Source organism: Vulpes vulpes, chromosome 14 (assembly GCF_048418805.1).
Source record: "Vulpes vulpes isolate BD-2025 chromosome 14, VulVul3, whole genome shotgun sequence".
Taxonomy (NCBI): Eukaryota; Metazoa; Chordata; class Mammalia; order Carnivora; family Canidae; genus Vulpes; species Vulpes vulpes.
The window spans coordinates 15,999,269-16,020,745 of NC_132793.1; the positions used below are offsets into that span (position 1 = coordinate 15,999,269).

The 21,477-nt window shown below is 47.5% G+C and overlaps 1 protein-coding gene across 1 annotated transcript in view; it reads left to right on the plus strand.

Moving 5' to 3' along the window:
- Window positions 1-21,477, plus strand: part of JPH2 (junctophilin 2) — a 64,727-nt gene that overhangs the window by 35,810 nt on the left and 7,440 nt on the right. The gene's annotated exons all lie outside the window — the stretch shown is intronic.

Sequence of the window (21,477 nt, forward strand, 5' to 3'; positions counted from 1 at the left end):
ATATCTTTAGGATAAGCTCCCCAAAGGGCAATGACTACATGAAGTCTGTCTGTGGGGGTTGTCCCATTTTATCTTCCAATCCACGTTAAATGAGGATGAGAATGCCTCTGCCACTGATGTGCTGAATGACTTTGGGCAAGTCCCTGCCCTCTGTGGGTCTCTGTTTCCTGCAGCACTGAGCTCTCCTTTACTTGTCCTTGGGAAAAACAGCTGACCCAGATTTGTCTCCTTGCATGACCTTTCCCATGCCCCAGGCATGTGCAGCTATTGTTGCCACAGCTTTGGGAGATGATTTCAGCCCCACCCGAGGCCATGGCAGCCCAGTGAGGTCAGCATGGAAGTGCAGGCAGAGGGACCACCACGGTCAAAGGCACAGAGGTGTGGGAGCATGGGATGAGGCAGGGTTTCACAAATGCCAGTCACCGATATACCTTCCCTAAGCCATGCCATATCCACACACCATCTGGGTTATTATCTCTTTACTATTTTAAAAATATTTTTAACTTTCTTAAACCTACATTTATTTTTATAAAGGCATTTTTTACATCATTACCATAAATAGAAATCCAGTGTTAGATAAAAAGTTAGCACCAAAAAAAAAAAGGCACCACAAGAAAAAAATACAGCGAAGCAAAACATCGTTAAACTGTACCTCAGATTGTTGCTCATGAAAAGCTCAGACCAAGGCTGCTTGCTGCTGTGCTTTCTGTCTGCTAAAAAATGGAGTATGAGAGACTGTTAAAGACATAGAAGCACCAAAGGAGACTTTCTCATTGAAATCAGGAAGGTTGAATTTGAATTTTATTTTTTTCAAAAGATTTATTTATTTATTTATTCATGAGAGACACACAAAGAGAGAGAGAGAGAGAGAGAGAGAGGCAGAGACACAGGCAGAGGGAGAAGCAGGCTCCATGCAGGTAGCCTGACATGGGAATCGATCCCAGGTCTCCAGGATCAGGCCCTGGGCCAAAGGCAGGCACTAAACCACTGAGCTACCAGGGCTGCCCTAAATTTGAATTTTAAAAGAACAGTGTGACCTGATAAATGTCCTGGTACCACCTATCATTTTTGGTCCTACCAGTGCTAAGCATTCCACACTTACAGACATTGGTATAAAGAGACAGGTTTCTCCACTCCCTCTTCCCAGAGCCTCCACTGAGAGAGGGGAGGGGGAAGCTAATTTTGAAGACTGTGCTCTATGAACTAGATTCTGTGGAGTTCTGGGTGAGAGGCACCTAAGCTTAGACAGCCTTGCACACAGTAGGCACTCACTAAATGCTTATCAGTGACTGACTTCTTAGTGGGCCCAAGGGGCTCTTATGAAAGGATGGGCATTTAGACTAACAGGTGCCTCCTGGAATCTTGTCCAAGAGCAGATGCCTTCCTCTCACTCTGTCCTCATGTGGCAAATGATTTACCTCACAGCTGAGGCTTGCTGGGGAAGCACTGGATTAGGAGCCACCCAGGTGGATGGGAGGAGCACAGGATCAGCCTCAACTTTTGCCATCCCTTCATATCTCTGTTTGTAGGATCCGAACACAAATACAGCCGTCAAAGAGATCAAGCCTAAATTTATTTCCCACTCATAGAAAGTTCAAAATCAGTGCCCTTCTTGATGGGCAGCACTCTTTCAAGCGATTTGGAGGCCCAGCCTCCTTCCATCCTGTGGTTCTGCAATCTTCAACACTTGGCTTCTAAGGCTCTTTCTGCTCTAGCCAGTGAGAAGAGAAAACACCCAGAAAAATGCAAGTGATGGTTTTTATTAGTCAGGCCAGGCTCATCATGTCCTCTCAATTTCCATTGGCCAGAATCCAGTCACAGGGCCATGCCTTCCTGCAAGGGAGGCTGGGGAACAGTCCAGGCAGGCATGTACCTAGGAAGAAGAGGAAACTGGTTTGATGAACTGCTAACTGGTCTTGGCCATGCTTCGTGAACATGGCATTTGAGGGCCTTTATCATTTGCCTCCATCCTAGGTCATCATTTACTCATGACATTGACATTCTCAGGCTGAACTTTTCTCAGTTTCTTAAACTGTGTGTGTGTGTGTGTGTGTGTGTGTGTGTGTGTGTCTGTCTGTCTGTCTATTAACACCTCCTATGCCTTGGCTCCTGCAGTTCCCTCTATTCAGAACAGCCTTTTCTGACTTGTTTCCTGTCTTTGATGGCCCAGCTCCCGGGAATATGGAGAATAGGACCACAGCCTCAGAGTTGAAAATAAGACTTTGTCATTTTCCAAGGACTACACTCAGGGAGAAGAGGGGACACCTGTCCACAGCCTGAACAGGTCCCCCTCTGCTCCCCCACCTCCTTCATAGAGCAGATTGCAGGTTTCCATTCATACACAAGCACCACTCCTTGAATTGTCCTGTGATAGGTAGGGGGATCTGTAGCCAGAGATGACAAAGCTCAAGGGCTTTTTGCCAAGAAAACTAGTAACCTGTTTGCCAAAGGAGGTTGCAGAAATTTCCCAGGAAGAAGGTGAAATGCAAGGGGTTGAATCTGCTCAGTTAACTTTTGTATAGTTTATGTCAATTCCAGGAAGTCGTGTGCTGATAAAGTAGCTGTTGGAGGGAAGGGTGGTGGGAGGAAGTGGAGAAACCCGCTTCCTTGAGTTTGCCTGGCTCTGGCTCCATGGTGTAAATACTGCCACTGTGGCCCATTTCACACCACCAAAGTGCTGTTGCCGAATGCAGAGCCAGGAAGAGAGGTGACAAGATTGACTCTCTTGAGCAGGAGCTTGGATGAGTGGCTCCCATGCACAGCTAACCTAGAGCTTGATTCCTCCATCTTGTTCTGCTTGTACCTGTAGCCCAGCTCCTTATTTCTTTGGGGCTCCCGACTCTAGAAGCCCGAACATTCCAAAGTGGATTGTTTTCCTCTCGGTCATCTCTACTAGTCTGCAAGCTTCTGATGTCCAGGACTCTGCTCTTTGCATTCCTATGGTGTTGCTGGATGCCTGCACTTAGAAGGCACCCAGGAAATGCTTACAGAAGGTGGGCAGGAAGAAGGCTGGAAGAGATGGGGTTGATGGGCCCATGCAGGGAGGCAGTTTCTGCTCTGTGACTTGCTGGCAGTGTGACATCAGGCGGATCCCTTCCCCTGGCCTGTTTCCCCATCTGTACACAAGGCTCCTTTATTTTCCTCTGCCCCAGCTGGGCCAGGCTTAGCACTGCATAGTAATTATGATGATAACGATAGTAATGGCTGCTGTTTATTCGTTCCGTAAAGTTCTGTTAAGCACCTACTCTGAGACAGGCCCTGTTCTAGGTGCCAAGGTTTCAGCAATGAACAAAACAGACAAAAATCCCTTCCTCATGGAGCTTGCATCCCATATTTGCAACGTGCCACCAATTGAGTGGAATCTCCCAGGCACCATCTCATTCGGTCTCCAGCAAGCCTGAAAGCTGAAGGTGAGGTTAGCTCCCTTTTACTGCTGCAGGAGTTGCCAGAAGTCAGTCAGTGTGTAGGGGGCAAAGATGGCACTTGGACCTTGGCATCTGGTCCCAGGACCTGGTTCTTAGCCATCACAATATGCCCTTCCCTCCCCACAGGCCCCCTTCTTGACCACCTCTCTGCCTTTACTCAGGCAGATCCCAATGCCCTTCCCAGTGTGCCCTCTCCACATTTGATCTGTTCCTGTGAACACATCTCTCAGGCCACCTGCAACCTGACTCCTCCCTTAACAGTGTCTTTTCTGTGTCTCTGGCCTTGTCTCCAAATCCTTTCTTGTTGTCTGGCTGACTGTGCTTGGCCACCAGGAATGGAATCATTTGCTTCTTTATTTTGCTCCCTTTGAGACACCTGTTTCCCCTCCTCCTTCAGTCCACCACTCTAAGACCCGGGCTCAGACCCACATGAAGAGCTCAATACACATCTCCTAATTAATGCATCGAAATCCTTGATTTTTCCTTGGATTCTGGACCAAGTCTCAGTTGTAAATGCCTTCATTGTATGGGTTATTTTTTTCTTCCTGGAAAATCTGAAGGTCAAATCTATTAAACCTTAGCAGCCCCTGTGTGCACCTACTGTGTGCTGGGTATGATGCTCAGTACTGCAGGGCTTACAGAATGAAGATACAGTTGCCAATCTTCAGCCTCAGTTGGCACCTTGGTGTGGTCAAGGCTGGGATGATCGCACAGCTTCGAGTGCCTGGGACAGTCCTGGTTCATGCTAGGTATAATTATTAGCAGCCTCCCCTTCACCTTCAGCTTCCCTGGCTTTATAAGCTCTCCAGTCACCTGAGGACATGACTTCTCTGACTGTTCTAAGCACTTTGTACATAATGTGATTCTCCCAACCCTATGAGGTTGGTGTTATTATTCACCCTTTCCACAGATGGGGAAACTGAGACACAGAGCAATAAAGTCACTTGCTCAAGGCCACACAGCTTGGAAGAAGTAGGGCTAGGTTTTGAACCCAGGTCATCTGTGGCCACTCAATCACTGCCTTAACACAAACTTTTCTAAGAGATCTTCCCTGATCCCGTGCTCTGGATAGACTTATCCTGGTCAGGACTGTTGTGACACAGTTTTGTGACAGGAAGACAGCAACAGGGTCAGATTCTCCGCTGGAGCCTGGCACAGCGCCTGGGCCAAGTAGAATCTCTGGAAATGCTTTTTGAACCAAGGGATGTGATTCTCTGGGACTGGATTTGGCCCCTCCCTGTGGTTTTTCTTCCCCGTCCTTGTGGTGGCAGAGATGCCAGGCCTCAGGAACAGTTGTAGCTGCCTGGAATTCCTTCCCAGGGCTCCTTATCAGTTTTCAGAGCAGGCTGGAGTGGGATGAAGGGGGGTGTTAGGGACAGTGGGGACTGCTCTGGAAAAAGCTGGAATGCCATAGCCTGAACCCCACCTGGGGAGGGGCCGGAGGTGGGGGAGGGTGCGGGGCAGGGAGGCCTCAGCTGTCACATTCCTCCCGCTCACAGAAAGCTCTCCTGGGCGCCTTGTCCTTATTTAGACAGGAGATGTCTGCTGACTCGGGCCTGTGGGATGCTATTGCTGGCTGGCTCACCAGGCAGGGGAGGGTGGGGGGGCGGTGTGCAGAGCACTCCTGGGGCCAAGTCAGTGGGCTCTTGGGCAGGCGGTCCTGGTGGGAAGTCCAACCCTTGGGGAGAAAAATCACTCTCTAAATAATAATCACAGAAATAGCAGTTACCATTCATGGGTACCTACTACGCACAGAGCACTAGGCTAGGCCCGTCTGTAAAGCTCCAGGTGGTGAATTTTTCCTATTCCTGGCTGTGCTCCCAGATTTAGCCCAGGACCTGGCACACAGTAGGTACTTTGTAAATACTTGTCACAATTGAGTGAATATAGACTTCACATGCCACAGTTCATGTGATCCTTATAGTAATTCTAATGGCGGCTAAGCGCTATTATTGACCCATTTTGTAAGTGGTAAGACTGAGATTTACAGAGGTCCTGTGATTTGGCAGAGGTCATGAAATTTGGAAGAGAGCATGCAAGAGTTCGAAACCAGGTTCTCTGATTCCAGCACTAACTGATGTTCCCATCTTCCCATCTTGGTACCGGCTACACTGCGATTCCTGGCTTTCCTCCTTTATTGGCTGAGCAAGTTGGATCCATGATACAACCTCTCCATCTTCAGTTTTCTCACAGTAAAATGGGAATCGATAGTAATATCTACCTTAGAGAATATTGTGAGGCTCACGTGGAGTGACACATATCTTAGCATCTTACTCAGCACACAGTAGGTACTCAACATGTATTGTCTGTTAGTATTGTGGTGGTGATGATGATGATGATGATGATGATGATAATGATGATGATGGGTCTCAGGGGATTCAGCATCCTCCTGGCTGGATTGGACCCAAGCAGCCGAGTGAACAAAAGGTGGCGCCGTTTACCAGCAGACGCTGTCCCCTCCTGGAGCACAGTGACAATCCTGGCCATCTGGAGAGAGCCATTCCCAGCCTGTCTGAAGCCTTTCAGAATCCCAGAGTAAGGGTCTGGGTTCTCCCCTATTAATACCTGGTACACAATCATGCCCTCCCCTATTAATACCTGGTACACAATCGGCTTGATTGCCCAGGGTTTCCACAAGCACCTACTATGTGCCGGTCTCCATAGAGCAGATGGAAGTAGGGCCGGCTGCCGTCCCTTACACGGAAGCCTGTGGCCACACTATGGAGTGGCAGCAGAGTGTAGTGCTGGAGAAACACAGATTCTGGAGCCAGACTGTCAGGATTCCCATCCTTGCTGGCTGTGTGGCCCTGAAATGGGGCAGAGTCCCCAGAGTTACTGAAGTTACTGAAATGTCCAGAGTCCCAGTTTTCTCATCTGTACCCAGAGGATAATAATAGTAGTATTTCCCATCTAGTTATTGATGTTTAATGATGTCATATGTGTGAGCACTTGGACCAGAGCCTGTCACATAGTAAATGACCCTTCTAACATATCTATAACAGAGGTAATAGTTACCATGATTAATTTTCAGTTATGGGAAAGGATCACACAGGCCTCTCCGGGACTGTTTCTCCATCTTCTTATGGTATTGTTATTTTTTTTAAAGATTTTATTTATTTATTTATTCTTGAGAGACACAGAGAGAAAGAGAGGCAGAGACACAGGCAGAGGGAGGAGCAGGCTCCATGTAGGGAGCCTGATGTGGGACTTGATCCCGGGTCTCCAGGATCATGCCCTCGGCTGAAGGTGGCGCTAAACCACTGAGCCACCCAGGCTGCCCATTACGGTATTGTTATTAAATGAGAAGAGATACTTTCTGAGGTTCTACCAGCAGTGTCAGTCTCACAATCAATTATGTAATCCATATAACACATTTACCTGATGCATATTTACTGAGCGACCGCTGCAGGCCTGCTTCTGTTGTGGTAGACACAAGAGTGATGCTTCTGCCCTTTTGGGGGCCTCACGGGCCAATTGGAGGAAGATAAAGTGACCTGTCAGCTAAGTGCAGGGGACTGCAAGAGCAGAGAGCTGGCAGTCAGTGTTACTTTCCTGAGGAAATGTCCTGAAGGATGAGTAGGAGTTTTCCAGATGAAGAGATGATGAAGAGGGGAAAAGGTGTTCCCAGGAATGGAAGCAGCCTGTGTAAAAGCCACAGAGGTGGAAATAGTAGGGCACAAGTGGGGACCTGGAAATCTCTGGCTCTCTGGAGGGCTGGTTTGCATTAAGACCTGAGAGTTGGCAGGGGCTAGGTCATGAGGTCATGTGAATAGCATAATAATGCCTTTCTATATTATCCTCCAGGTGCTGGGAAAGGTGCTAAGCAGGCTTCAGCAGAGGGCCAAGATTACATTTACTGGGGGGTGGCCTCTGGGGAAGACTTTCTGAACCAGGTGGGGCATAAGAAGGAAAACTTACTTCTGGGGTTAGTATCCAGCTGGACATGCCAGTAACATCGCACCAGTAGTTAAAGTTTTGAAATATTCTGGTTTATACCAGTTTGTAACCAGAAGCTATCCTGAACTCCCTAAGTGCTCCCCACCTCCTGTTACTGTCCTGTATATCTGGCCTCTTGCCCAGGAGATGGACTCCTCCAGGACCCAGCAACTACATGGTTAACCACCTGACACATCACTCTCACTGGTTGGTGCCCACGTCCCACAGCAGTTGCTCAGTATTTTTAATATCACACTGCCATGTATGTCTTAGTCAAGTCTTCCAGTTCCAAGAAAGTATTGGAGAACATCAGATAGAGCAGTACCAGCTCAGGAAACTTGAGTCTCACCCCAGTCCTTGCCCTTATCCTGCAGGGAGGGCAGGTGAGACTGGAAAACCCACGAAGGCCCATCTTGCATGGCTGACATGGGCTTAGGAATTGGGCCAGCCTGGAGCCTAGAACACTTCCTGGCCATGTGACTCTCCCTATTTAGTGGAGATAGTAATACTACCCCTTAGGATTGTTTTCAGGAATAAAAGTCCTAGCACTCATAGGATGTTAGGTTTTTAAAAATGTATTCATTTACTTATCTCGGGATAGGCATACTATACGCACGTTGGAAAGACCTAAAAGGGTTGTATCAGAGTCCTGGCATGAAGGAACATAGTCAAAGAATTCAATTGCAGACAGTTTCAAGAAACTACTGGGGTTTTTCCCCCCAACTTTATTGAGCTGTAATTGACATATAACACTGTACAAATGTGTTGATTTGACTCACTTAAATATTGCAAAATGATTACCACCCTAGAATTAGCTAACACCTCTTTTGTGTCATGTAATTACCGGTTCTTCTTGGCAGTGTTAATAGTTTAGATCTATTCTCTTAGCAACTTTCAAGTATATATTGCAGTATTCTTAACTATAATCACCACTATTAGGTCCCAGAACTCATGCATCTTGTAACTGGAAATATGTACCCTGTGGGCAGCAAATTAACAAGGGAGGTTGGGTTACCCAGGACCAGTGACGATGGGAAGCCATTAGTGTCCTAGGCCTGAGAGGTCAGGGGAAATAAAGGTATAACACTATAGTCAGAGGGTGCAAGCTGTGGAGGGGAGAGCCCTCTGGAAGAGGGGCAGGGAATAAATACCCTCTCCGTTCAGTCCACCAGTCCTTGGCTGGGATCCCCTATTCGCCAAACCCAGCTGGGAGCCAGAGAGCAGGGGCACTGTGGATGCAGACCAGAGAGGCCTGTCTCCCAGGGCACACAGCAGGGTGGAGAATGATGTGGTGGGGTGAGGGGAGGAGATGGGGCAGAAAGAAAGTCTCCAGCTCAGTGTGTGTGTGTGTGTGTGTGTGGTCCTCCCTCCCACCACCTCCCCTGCCACCTAGTTTCCATCCCAGTAGGCACCTACCAATTTCTTACCTATCCTTCCAGAAATACTCCATATATAGAGGAGCAAACACACTAGTTTGTCTGCACAAGTGTTACATACAATATACATTAATTTACACCTTGCTCTTTAACTTGACATACCAGGACTCACTCTGTGCTAAAGATCTATCTTGTTCCGGGTACTGGCTGCGTAAAGTCCTTCAAATGGCCATACCATGACTTAGTTACCCAGTTCCCCACTGCTAGCTTTGGGTTTGTTTCCAGTCTTTTTGCTTTTACAAACCACGTTGCCATAAATGCCTTTGAACACGTGTCATTTTGAGCATATCTGTTGGCCAGATTCCCAGAAGAGGAATCACTGGCATAGAAAAAAAGGTAGATGCCAAATTTCTAAAGGAAAAAGCTGAGCAATTTGAAATGATAAATACGAACATACAGAAACACAAAATTATTTAAGTGAAAAATCTGTGGTAGTGGTAGCTAGCACTCCTGTAGTGCTCACTCTGTGTGAGCCACTGCTCTGTATATTAACTCCTTTAATTATCATAGCAACCCTAGGAGATAGTAAGGGGTCTCCTCACCCAATTTCAACATGTGGCAGGGGAGAGGGGTTGTGGTTCTCCCCCAAGGACCCAAGCAATTCACCAATACCAGCAGGGGGTTCTGAGAATTCAACTCAATTCTGACATTATCTACCTGGAGATAGCATAGGATCCCACAAGTTAGGGGTTCAGTCCTACAAGTTGTCCCACCCCCATGCCATCTGCAAGTCCAGGGTGTCACCTGGGCTCCTGACCAGCTGTAGACAGGTGGTTCCAACAACCCACTTTGAGTTCAATTAATTTGCTAATGTAGCTCACAGAAATCAGAGAAACAATTTACTTGCTACTAGATTATGGGTTTATTATAAAAGTATATAACTCAGAAGCAGCCAGGTGGCTGTGTAGGGCATGATCTGGTGAAGGGCACACAGCTTCTGAGCCCCTCGAAGTGTGAGGCTTTTCCTGTACCCTCACGTATTCACCAACCTGGAAGCTCTCCAACACCATCCTTTTGGGTTTTTAATTTTTTTATTTTAAAAGGTTTTATTTATTTATGCAGAGACATAGGCAGAGGGAGAAGCAGGCTCCCTGCGAGGAGCCTAGTGTGGGATTCCATCCTAGGACCCTGGGATGACGACCTGAGCCAAAGGCAGATGCTCAACCACTGAGCCACCCAGGTGTCCCTCCTTTTGGGTTTTTATGGAGGCTTCATTGCACTGGCATGATTGATTAAATTATTGACCGTTGGTGATTGATTCAACCTCCAGCCCCTGTACTTTCCCCCCCCCAAAATCACAAGGTGGGTCTGGAAGTTCCAACCTTTCATTCTTGGTTGGTTCCCCTGGCAACCAGCCCCCATCCTTGGGTGCTTTCTGAAAGTCACCTTATTATCATAGACTCAGGTGTGGTGGAAGGGGTTTGTTAGGAATATCGAGACACCCATTTTGTTTTTATGGCTCTGAAGTGGTTACAGGAACTGGAGACAAGAGACCAAAGATGACAAAAGATGCTCCCATTGCTCTTATCACTCAGGAAATTCCAAGAGTTTTGGAAATTGAGACAGGAACCCGGGAATGAAGACTAAGTATATGAGAACTATATTCTGGTCATCTGAATGATTAAATATATACACTTGACCCTTGACTAACATGTGTTTGAACTGCATGGGTCCACTTAAATACACAGATTTTTTTTCAGTAGTTACAGTACAGTAAATATATTTTCTCTTCCTTATGATTTTAATAACCTTTTCTTTTCTCTAGCTTACTGTATTGTAAGAATACAATGCATGGTGCATGTAACACAAAATAGGTGTTAATGTTATGTTATCAGTAAGGTTGATAATGTTTATGTTATCAGTAAGGCTTCCAGTCAACACAGGCTATTTGTAGTTAAGTTTGTAGGGAATCAGAGTTATACTTGGACCTTTGTGTGTGGGGGGGGGAGAGGGGGTTGGTGCACCTAACTTCTGCCTTGCTTAAGGGTCAGGTGTATTTCTTATAAATCACAATAATGCAGATAGACATATTTTTGCAGGCCTTTGAACTGAGAGTCTCAGTTTCTTACTGCTGTTGGCCCGAGGCTGGCATTTGTTGCTTGTCATGTGGACCTCCCCATCAAAGCCAGCAAGAAAAAATGCCAGCAAGAGAGAAGGCACTGTCTTCTGAAAATAATATGCCATCACCTTTCCCACGTTCTTTTATTTAGAAATAAGTAAGTCTAAGTCTAGCCCACACATGAGGGGAGGGGATTACGTAAGGATGTGGTTACCAGGAGCTGCCCAAGAAATCTGCCTCCCACCCTCCTTTAAAAAAAAAAAAATTATTTATTCATGAGAGAGAGACATGCACACAGACATAGGCAGAGAGGGAAGCAGGGTCCACTCAGGGAGCCTCATGTGGGACTTGATCCCCAGACCCAGGATCACGCCCTGAGCCAAAGGCAGACGCTCAATTGCTGAGCCACCCAGGCATCCCCACCCTTGTCTTCCGGAGAGCAGATGGCTGCGCAGAGAAGTGAAGCACTTTTCTCAAGGCCACACAGCCTAGTGGATGACTCAGGCAGGGATTCAAATGCAGGTCGTGTGGCTTTAGGTTGCATGCTCTTGAGCACTGTACCTCAACACTGAATTTTTGTCGTATTCAGAGCCCTGTTGAAAATGGGTTGTGCACATGGAAGCTCAGTGGATTCACAGTGCTATTGCTTTAATATGATTGTTTTTGTAGGTTCTAAAATGTGACTTTCAAACCTGGTATAAACTTTTTAAAATGGAAGTTTCTCTATGTTGCTCTGAGGATCTCAGCCAACTCAAGCAGAAGAGGCCTCCCTGCTGGCAACTGGGTTCCTGGTTGGACTGCAGGACCCAGTCCTGTGTGGGGAAGGGGTACAAGGCCTGAGGTCCCTGCCCTGTCATTTCACTGGTCACCCAAGAAGTGCAGCTAGACCTCAGTCCTATACAGTCAGCCAGGCAGCTCCCAGACCTCATGGACTAGCCCTTTTTGGGGGGAGTAAGGTTATCACTGCTGGTAACCATTAGCCCTAGGTCTTCTCAGAGGGCAGGGCTCACCCTGCCCTGTGGGAAAAGGCTGGCTGATGGCCGCTGGAGCCTTCTGGAGACTGGGCTTAAGCTGAGGCGGCACAGGGGATGCATAGGGCACAAAGGCTTTGCTGCTGGAAGGCCTTGGATGCCCGTTCCAGTTGGCTCTGACATTCACAGGCTCTCTGCCTCTGGCGAATGATTTTCTGAGCCTGTGTTTCTTCCCCCGTAAAGTGAGTTGTCTTGAGGATGACATGAGATCACACAAGTTGTTTTAGTTTCCAGTTGCTGCCATAACAAACTTCCACAAACGTGGGGCCTTAAGACAACACGGATTTATTCTTTTATGCTTCTGGAGGTGGGAAGTCTGAAATCAGCCTCCACACTGCAGCCAGGGTCAGCAGGGCTGGTTCCTTCTGGAGGCTCCAGGGGCGAATCCCATTCCTTGACTTTTCAGCCTTTTGTGGCCACCCCCACCCCTCAGCTTGCAGCCCCTCCTCTGTTTTCACATCACATGTGGCCAGTCCCTGCTTTTGTCATCACCTCACCTTCTCTCCTGCCATCCCATCTCCCTCTGCCTCCTCTTATAAGGACATGCGTGATCACATTTAGGGCCTCCCTGGATAATCCAGGATAATCCCCGCATCTCAAGATCCTTAATCATATCTGCAAAGCTCCTTTTGCCATATAAGGTCACATTCACAGGTTCCAGGGATTAGGACGGGGATATCTTTGGGGCCATTATTCAGCTGATCACATAGGTCAGGTGTCTGGCACATAATTAGCACTCAGTAAACAACACCTTTTATTACTTTGCCTCTGCCTTCTAGGCTGGGGGCGGGGGTCGCACACTTGCTCACACGTGGAGGAGACTTCCCAGCAGGGCTGGGGGCTCTTCTTTGAGAAGGGAAGAAGGGTCCCTAGAGAATGTGATTTGGAAAGGTCACCTCCATGGCCTGGGGATTTCAGGCTGGGTTTCCAAGGTGGGGAGGTTCTCTAGGGCCTGAGGAGGTGGCACAGCCCCCTACTTCAACTAGAGCAAAACCCCTTTATTGAAAGGGGTTTTCAGACTCTTCCATAGAGCCTACTATCTGCCATGCCCTGTTCAAAATGCTTTACTACATTAATTCACTCTATAATCCCAACAACCCAGTGAGGTTGGTGCTATTCATGTCCCCATTTGACAGATAGAAAAATCAAAGCACAGAGAACTTGCTTATTGTGGCTTATTAAATCATCCACAGTCATACAGCTGTGCTCCTAACCACCTCAAAATACCAAACTGTGAGTAGCAATTTTTTTCTTTTTAAAAAAGGAAACCTGCTTAATTTCAAAACTTTTCTACAATGAAGCCATGCCATTTTATACTCTATATTTTATAATATATAATATAAAATAACAGAAGACAAATTATGGACATGTAACACACCAGATGGGCTTACTCCTGCTGTGTAGCCTTCTGTTTGTTCTGCTCTCAGGACCTTTCATCTAGTCTCATCTCTTTTACCAGATTCTACTTCCTTCCATGTCTTGCCCAGCATTCATTATAATAACGATGGACATACCATGTAAGCTCTTTGTGACTCAGTTTTCTCATTTGTACAATGATGGTAGTGCCTACCTCACAGGACAGCATAACCCTTAGGTTATTTCTCATTTTTAACTTATTAGAAGCAATGCTTATGTATTTACACATAAGTACTCAAACTAGAAAACTCAGAGGAAAATACTTTGCAACCACAGGTTAGGCAAAGCCTTCTTGGACCTGACACCAAAAACATAAGCAATGAAAGAAAAACACCAGGTACATTGGACTTCTTAAACTTAAAGACGCTTATGCTTCAAAGGACACTATCAAGAAAGTGAAAAGACAACCCACAGGAGAGAAAAATATTTGCAACATGGGATTGGCACTATCTGATAAGGGACTTATATCTAGACTATATAAAGAACTTTTACAACTCAACACTAAAAAGACAAAAACCCAATTACAAAAAGGCAAAGGATCCAAATAGACATTTCCCTTCAAAAGATATACTAATGGCCATGAAGCCCATGAATAGATGCTCAACATCATTAGCCATCCAGGAAATGCAAATCAAGACCATGTTGAGATGGCACCTCACAAACCACCAGTATGAATAAAATTTAAAAGATGGATCTAATGACAAGTGTTAGCGAGGATGTGGAGAAACAGGAGCCTTCCTATGTTACAGGGACAATCTAAAATGGTGCAGCCACTTTGGAACCAGCCAGGCAGCTCCTTGCCTGGAATATAGAGTTACCATGTGACCAAGAAATTCTATGCCCAGGTGTGCATCCAAGAGAAATGAAAACATAGAACCACATAAAAACTTGTACACAAATGTCCATAGCAACTAAAAAGTGGAAACAGCCCAAATGTCCACTGACTGAGAAGCAGGTGAGCTCAGTCTGGTTTATGGAGTATGTCTGGCAGTAGGAAGGAATGAAGGATGGATCCACCTGCAAATGGATGAACCTTAAAACAGGCTTCAGATGACATATCCTTCTACAAGAATGCATGTTTATGTCCCAATTGTGGGCAGTCCATAGGATTATTTTTTTCTTTTTTAATTGGAGTTCAATTTGCCAACATATATCACCCAGTGCTTATCCCGTCAAGTGCCCCCCTCAGTGCCCGTCACCCAGTCACCCAGTCCATAGGATTCTGAAAGGAATTGTGGTCAGCATTGTTACAATAGTAACAAAAAACATGAAAACAAAAGCTAATATTCGTTAAGTGCTCATTTCACACTCTCAGGACTTAATGAAGTATTATTATCCCTATTTTACAGTTGACGAAACTGAGACCAGTGAGCAAAGCTCAGATACCTCAAATGTCATGGGGCTCTTGATTTGGACTTGAGTGTCTGCCCTTAACCGCTCTAGGGAGGGGCTTCCCAGCAGGGGTTTAGCCCCATTTGCCAAATGAAGTCTGGGGGTGGGGTGGGGTGGAAAGGATGTTCCCCCATCAGTCAGGACTCCCTGACTGTGCTCTTGGCTTATCCTTGGGAAAGGGAAAGGACTTTCTTCCAGGGAGCTCTGTGAGCGTGTGTCTGAATACACCAGCTGTAGTTCCTTCTCGTGATTACTCTGACCATGATTGTTCTGGAGGAAATGGCCATGGCCAGCCAGAGCTGTGGGCGAGGGGCTATTTTGGGAGAGGACAGGGCAGTGGCATCTGAAGCATCCCTCACTGCAGGAAGACATTTGGCAGCATTATCCCTGTCAACTGCCTCTGCAGCCTCCAGACAGGCAGGCAGAGGTTTGAGCTGGGGCCTCTCATTACCCACTTCTGTCCTCCAAACATACCATGGGTTCCTTGTTCTGAAGATTGTTTTTTCATTTTAAAAATGAAAACATTGGTCTAATTTTATTTAACAAATCAGTGGCATGTAGTACATTCAGGATTTTTAGTCTCCCCCCCCCAAAAAATTATGCTTTTTTATTTTATTAACAAGCACTATATGCACTTCCTATGGCCTGGCCACTGCTCTAAGAGCCAGATGACTGTTCATTACATCATTTATCCACTAGGTGCTGTTATTATCCTCATTTTACAGAGGAGGAGACTGGGATTCAGGGAGCTCAGACTTGCCAAAAGGTGTAAGGGGCAGAGTTCGGACCTTATACCCAAGCAACCTAGCTGGAGTTTCCCCCTCTTAGCCACTCTACCAAGCAGTTTAGAGGCTTTGCTGTATGCCCCTGTTCATTCATTGGTTTTCAGGGATGTGGTGTGGTTGTCTTGACAGGGCGACATTAGGCTGTGAGTTCTTCACGTGGCTTCTGGGTCCTATTCATCCCCATCCCTGGTCCCAGCACATGGAGGACTTGGCCCAGAGTCAGTGGGAAGAGGGTGACAGCTTGGTGTAATGGGTAAGAGCACTTTGCTAGCTGTGACCTTCAAAAAGGAACTCCCTCTCTCTGTGGTCATTTGCGACCACAGTACAGAGCAGGGCACAAACAACAAGGAACAGGTTAATATATTTTTTTTAATTTTATTTATTTATTTATTCATGAGAGACAGAGAGAGGCAGAGAGACACAGGCAGAGGGAGAAGCAGGCTCCATGCAGGGAGCCTGACGTGGGACTGGATCCGGGGTCTCCAGAATCACGCTCTGGGCTGAAGGCAGGAGCTAAACCGCTGAGCCACCCGGGCTGCTCAGTATTGTTAATAGTAGTAGTAGAAGAGACAGTTCTTGAGTGAATGCATTAAAACAGGGATCAGAAAAAAAAAACCCAAGAAACAAAAAAACAGGGATCAGCAATCATTTTCTGTAAAAGACCAAATAGTAAATATTTTTGGCCTTGCAGGTCACAGTCTATGTGGCAACTACTTAACTCTAGGCAATGTGTCAACAAATGGGTGTAGCTGGATTTGAGTAAAACTTTATTTATATGGACACTGAAACCTGAATTTCTGTAATTTTCACGTGTCAGAAAATATTACTCTTGTTTTTTTTTTCATTCAACCATTCAAAAGTATATAAACCAGTCTCAGCCTCCAAGCAGTAGAGCAGCAAGCAATGGGCTAGATTTGGGCTGGATTTGGCCTGCTGACACAGTTTGCCAATCCCCTGCACTAGAATATGAGCTCTGCAAGGGGTTTTGGATGTTTGCCTTGCTGTTGTGTCCGCAGTACTCAGAACAGTGTCTTGCACACAGTAGGCACTCCAGAAAGTTGTATTAAATGAGTGAATCAATATGTAGAAGTGAGTCTTGAGCTGGCCCTTTAAGACTGGGAGGGTGGACGGAGGTGAGGAGTGTTCTAGGTGGGGGAACAGCCTGAGTAAAGGCTTGGAGTCAGGGGTGAGTCCAGCAGGTATCCCCCTTAGCCCCTGAAACCATCCATGCCTGGGGGAGCTGCAGCCCCGACCTAGGGTGGGGGAAAGGGCTGGGGGAAGGGAATGCTCTCAGAAGTGGTTCTGTTGGGTTATCGCCCTGCCCCTATCCCAGAACCACCAGCCTTATTTTTAACCCTGCTGACGAACGATAATCCGAATGAAATCAAGAAGACTGACTGATCCTTGCCCTTCCCCCTGCCCCAGTTTCTGCTGGTTCCTTTTCCCCTGTGGGTCAGAGCCACACTCCGAGACCCTCCCCCTGTGGCCTCAGCCCAGATACAGGGAGGGGTCAGAGGAGAAGTGGGTCCAGCGTTTCCCTAGCAGGACCTGGACTCAGAGAGGGATCCTGGTGTTTGAGGGGTATCACTCGAAGCCCCTCTGGGAGTTGGGCAGGCTGGGAGCTGCCCAGCTGGTTTCTCTCTGCCAGGACACTTCTCAAACTTCAGTGAGCCGAGGAAGCCTCCGGAAGGCTGATAACACAGATTCCTGGGCTCCTCCCCCTGCCGCTCTGACTCAGGTCTGGGGTGGAGCCTGAGAACCTGCATTTCTGACAAGCTCCCAGGTGATGAAGGGCCCGGGGCGGGGGGGGGGGGGGGGGGGGGGTGATGGGGCCACACTGTGAGTGGCCCTGGCCTACAAGGGCCTCTGGGCAGCAGCAGGCCCTGCGCCCTCACCCTCTGACCGGCCCAGGGCTGCGCTGTGAAGGCAGCTGGTGATAGACCCGTCAGAACTGCCTGGCGGATCCGAGGATCGGGAGCGCCTGCCCGGGAGGCTGTGTTAAGTGCCCTGGGCTTTATTTTGAGCGTGGTAGGAAGCCTTGCAAAGATTTTAAGCAAGAGTTGAGGCCGCTGGACAACTGGATTAAGCCAGCCCACGGTGCCACCGCAATCAGTTGTAGGGAGCACGTCGGGGGGCTTTGAGGAACAGTGACGGAAGGAGGGAGAGGCTGCAGATGCTGGAGTCGCAGCAGGAGTAGGAGAGGGGACCTGGTGAGTCATGGCCTTGGCTGCGGCTGCTGCGGCAAGGAGATGAGGAGGAGGGAGCGGGAGAACACTGGCGTGCCTGGCTCGAAGGCTGGGAGCCATTCCTGAGACCAGAGACGTGGGGGAGGGCTGATAAGGGGTTCAGTCAGCCAGACTGACAGACACAGCACAGGGGGAGGTGTGCTTCCTTTGAACACGGCAGCCCTCATTGCCCCTTTCTCCACCCCTGTTCTGGCTGTTCTGGGCGGGGTCCACGGTTGATCCCCCAGTGCTTCTGGGGCTCTGTGTGCAAGCCATCATGCTGGCCTTAGGAAGAGTCCTGCAGCACAGCTTCCCTGGGCACCAGGAAACAAGCAAGCACCATCCAGCTTGTGTTACCAAAAAAGGACATTTTCTCTGTTTGAAGGTTTGCCCAGCCCTTATCCTCCTCCCCCCCCCCCCCCCCCCCCCCCCCCCCCGACCTGGGGTTTCAGGTTTCCAGGGAAGTGTTTCTGGAAAGTGTAGGACTTTGAATCACATGCATCTGTGTACAGGCGAATATGAACCTGGGGATATGCACGTACCACATTCAGTTCTGTTGTCATAAACCTTATCTTTTCCTCCTCCTCCTCTTCCTTCATCACTGCCTCTACCACCACTGCTTTCTCTACCACCATCACCTCCACCTCCTTCACCACCACCATCACTCCACCTCCATTGTGTCTTCCACCACTACCTCCTCCATTATCACCTCTACCTCTAATACCACCTTCTCCACCACCACCATCTCCTCCACCACTGTCGCCACTGTCACTACCACCATCACTGACTCCTCCACTGCTTCTACCACCATCACTTCCGTCACCACCACCACCACCACCACCTCACCTCCTCCATCACCACCACTGTCACCACCACCTTTCCCACCATTACACCACCACCACCACTACCTCATGAGTCGCCACTGCCTCCACCTCCATCACCACCTCCACCACCATCACCACCACCAATCACCACCCTCTCCGCTCAGACCCATCCTGACCTAAACACTTTTCATTCGCTGCGTCTTAAATCGTTAGTTTTCATAGCAATTCCAAGAGGAGAGAATTACGATCTCCATCATACAGATGAAGAAACTGGGGCACAGAGAGGCAGAGCTACTCACTCACAGTCCTGGAGTCTCAATGGGGTTGGGACTTGGGTGACATGAGCAAGGTCATGCAGAAGTATAGGGTCTGATCTAGTTTTTATTTAAATTTTGATCATAACTTGTTCATTAAGGATTTTTGGCATTATTTCTGGCTTTTAAAAATATTGCTTTAAAGTGTCGTTTTATCTTGCTTCCTGAGTTTTTCACATCTTCCTAAATTTTGAGCCTGCGGTAAATGCCTCACTTGTCTCACCTTAGTGCCAGCCTTGGCAGAGCCAAAATTGGAATCGAAAGTTGTGCTCTGGGCTATTCCTTGTGGTGCCCCTTTGCTCAGACCTGTGCACGTGCATGAGCTCATTTATATACTCTTTTTTTTTTTTAAAGTAAATTCTATATCCAATGTGGGCCTCAAATTCATGACCCCGAGATCAAGAGATCAAGAGCCACTAAGCCAGCCAGGCACCCCACCTTTGTGTATTCTTTCCTTTAGTAACCATTACTGTGGCAGTGTGGCATAGCAGAGGGCAGGGCTTGGAAGTCAGTTCTAGGTCTGACCGCCACCACTCAGTATCGACTGTATAGCCTGTGGTCAAAGGCACAGACTCTAGAGCCCAGAAGGCCTTGGTTTGAAGTCTTCCTCTGCCACTTGCATTAGTTCCTTAAAACCTCGTGCCCTGCATTTCTCCTCTGTAAAGAGGAATGGTGGTAGTACCATCTGCCACCCAGCGTGATTGGGGATCAGATGAGTTCATTTCTGTAAACCCCATGGCATGTAGTAAATGCTTTGGGTTAACCATCAGTGTGCTTTCTTGAGAAGATAACCTCTCTGAGCCTCAGTTTCCCCATGTGTGAAGTACGAACAGTAAGAACCACCTCAGGCAGTTTTGAGGATTGAGGGGGACAGCGTAGGTAAAGGGCCTTTCATGTGGAAGGAGCTTCATAAAAGCTATATCCCTTATTCCAGGCCCAATTCTGTAGACACTGGAGACTGAGATACAAAGACAAACACACATCAACTCCCCAAACTCATCAGCAGTGTGGACACTGAGTTGACCTTTCAGTTGCCCAAAGGCACTGAGCTCTTGCTGTCTCTCTCAGGGCCCTTGTACCTGCTCTTTCCTCTACCTGCCTTGCTGTCCCCACCTGTCCTGTTATTACGACTCTAACTTTTGTTTCATCTAACTTTATCTCAACTTAAATGCCCCATTCTCAAAGAAACCTTCCCTGACTCCACCCCTGCCACCAATCTATACCATCTTCCTATCCATGTTCACTGCCTTCTATACTCTTCATAGCACTTCTCACAGTTGCAGTTGAGGATTTTTCACTTAATCACATTCTATTAGAGATGTTTTATTTGTTTACCACCTTCCTCCCTCACTTGACAGTGAGGACAGGGACAGGGTTTGTCTTCCCCACGGGAGTCTCTGCCCTTGGCTCCTGGCCAAGCGTGGCACATGTTCCAGAGTAGTGTTCAAGCATATAATCACTGGAGTCATCTTGCCTGGGTTCAAAATCCTAACTCCTGCACTTCATGACCCTGAGGCCCAGGACAAATTATTTCACTTGTCTGTACTTCCACTTTCTTTTCTGTAAAATCTGGAAAATAACAACGGCACCGGCTTCCCTAAGGTATGATGATTACACAAGATAATCTTCATAATTCCTTTAGAATGGTACCTGGCCCATTCATAATGAAGCTATTATTATTTCAGTAAGTGCTTCTGGCTAGACTAACAGCTGAAACAAACAAACATCCCTGAAATCTCAGGTGGTTAACACAGCAAACATGTAAGGCCTGCTTTAGTGTTCCATATTGAATGTTTAATACCTAAATGTGCCATGTTCCAGTGTGGGACTGTGGCAGGGGAACTTTGCACTGTGCAAGAATCCTTTCTAGACCTGGGTTCCTTCCACTATGTTTCTTAACGTGGGGCTCACAGGGGGTTTTGTGGATGGAATTCAGGGAGTCTGTGAACTTGGATGCTGTCTTAGTTAGACTGCCTAGAAGCTGAGCCTGAGGTGGGGATTCTTGAGCAGATTATTTTTTTGAGGGGACACTCTCAGGACAGAGGGGTAGTGACAGAAGCAGAGTAGGGTTGAGAAGTGACCAAGGAAGGATGTGCTCTCACCTGCAGTCCTGCTTCAGTCTGACCCCATGGTGGGGGTTCTGGAGCCTGGCTTGTACCACAGAGTTGGTTCCTCCTGGAGCAGGAAGGCGACTGGTGGGTGTCATAGGTCATTAGTTGTGAGCTGCCACCCAAAGTGGCTTCTCTTGGGTGCAGTTCCCTGGGACAGCAGTGAGCCATTAGCAGCCAGTACAGGAGCTAGGGCTGGGTGCATTTCCCCAGAGAAGGGATCTGGGCAGGGCACCACAAGTGTCTACAACAGATGGGAAAACTGTCTTTTTTACTGACCTCTTACTGAAATGTAGCATTTGCTTCAATGATGGAGGTAGGCAATAAACCATCGTAGTAGTAGAAATATCTGTGACTTTGTTACCAGTGGAAATCACATTATTGTTTCAGATATCTTTCTTATAAAGATTTTATTTTTTTTAAGTAATTTTCATACCCCATGTGGGCTTCAGACTCCCAAGATCAAGAGCCACATGGTCCCCCCCACTGAGCTACCCAGGTGCCCCTTTCACAGATATCTTTCAAA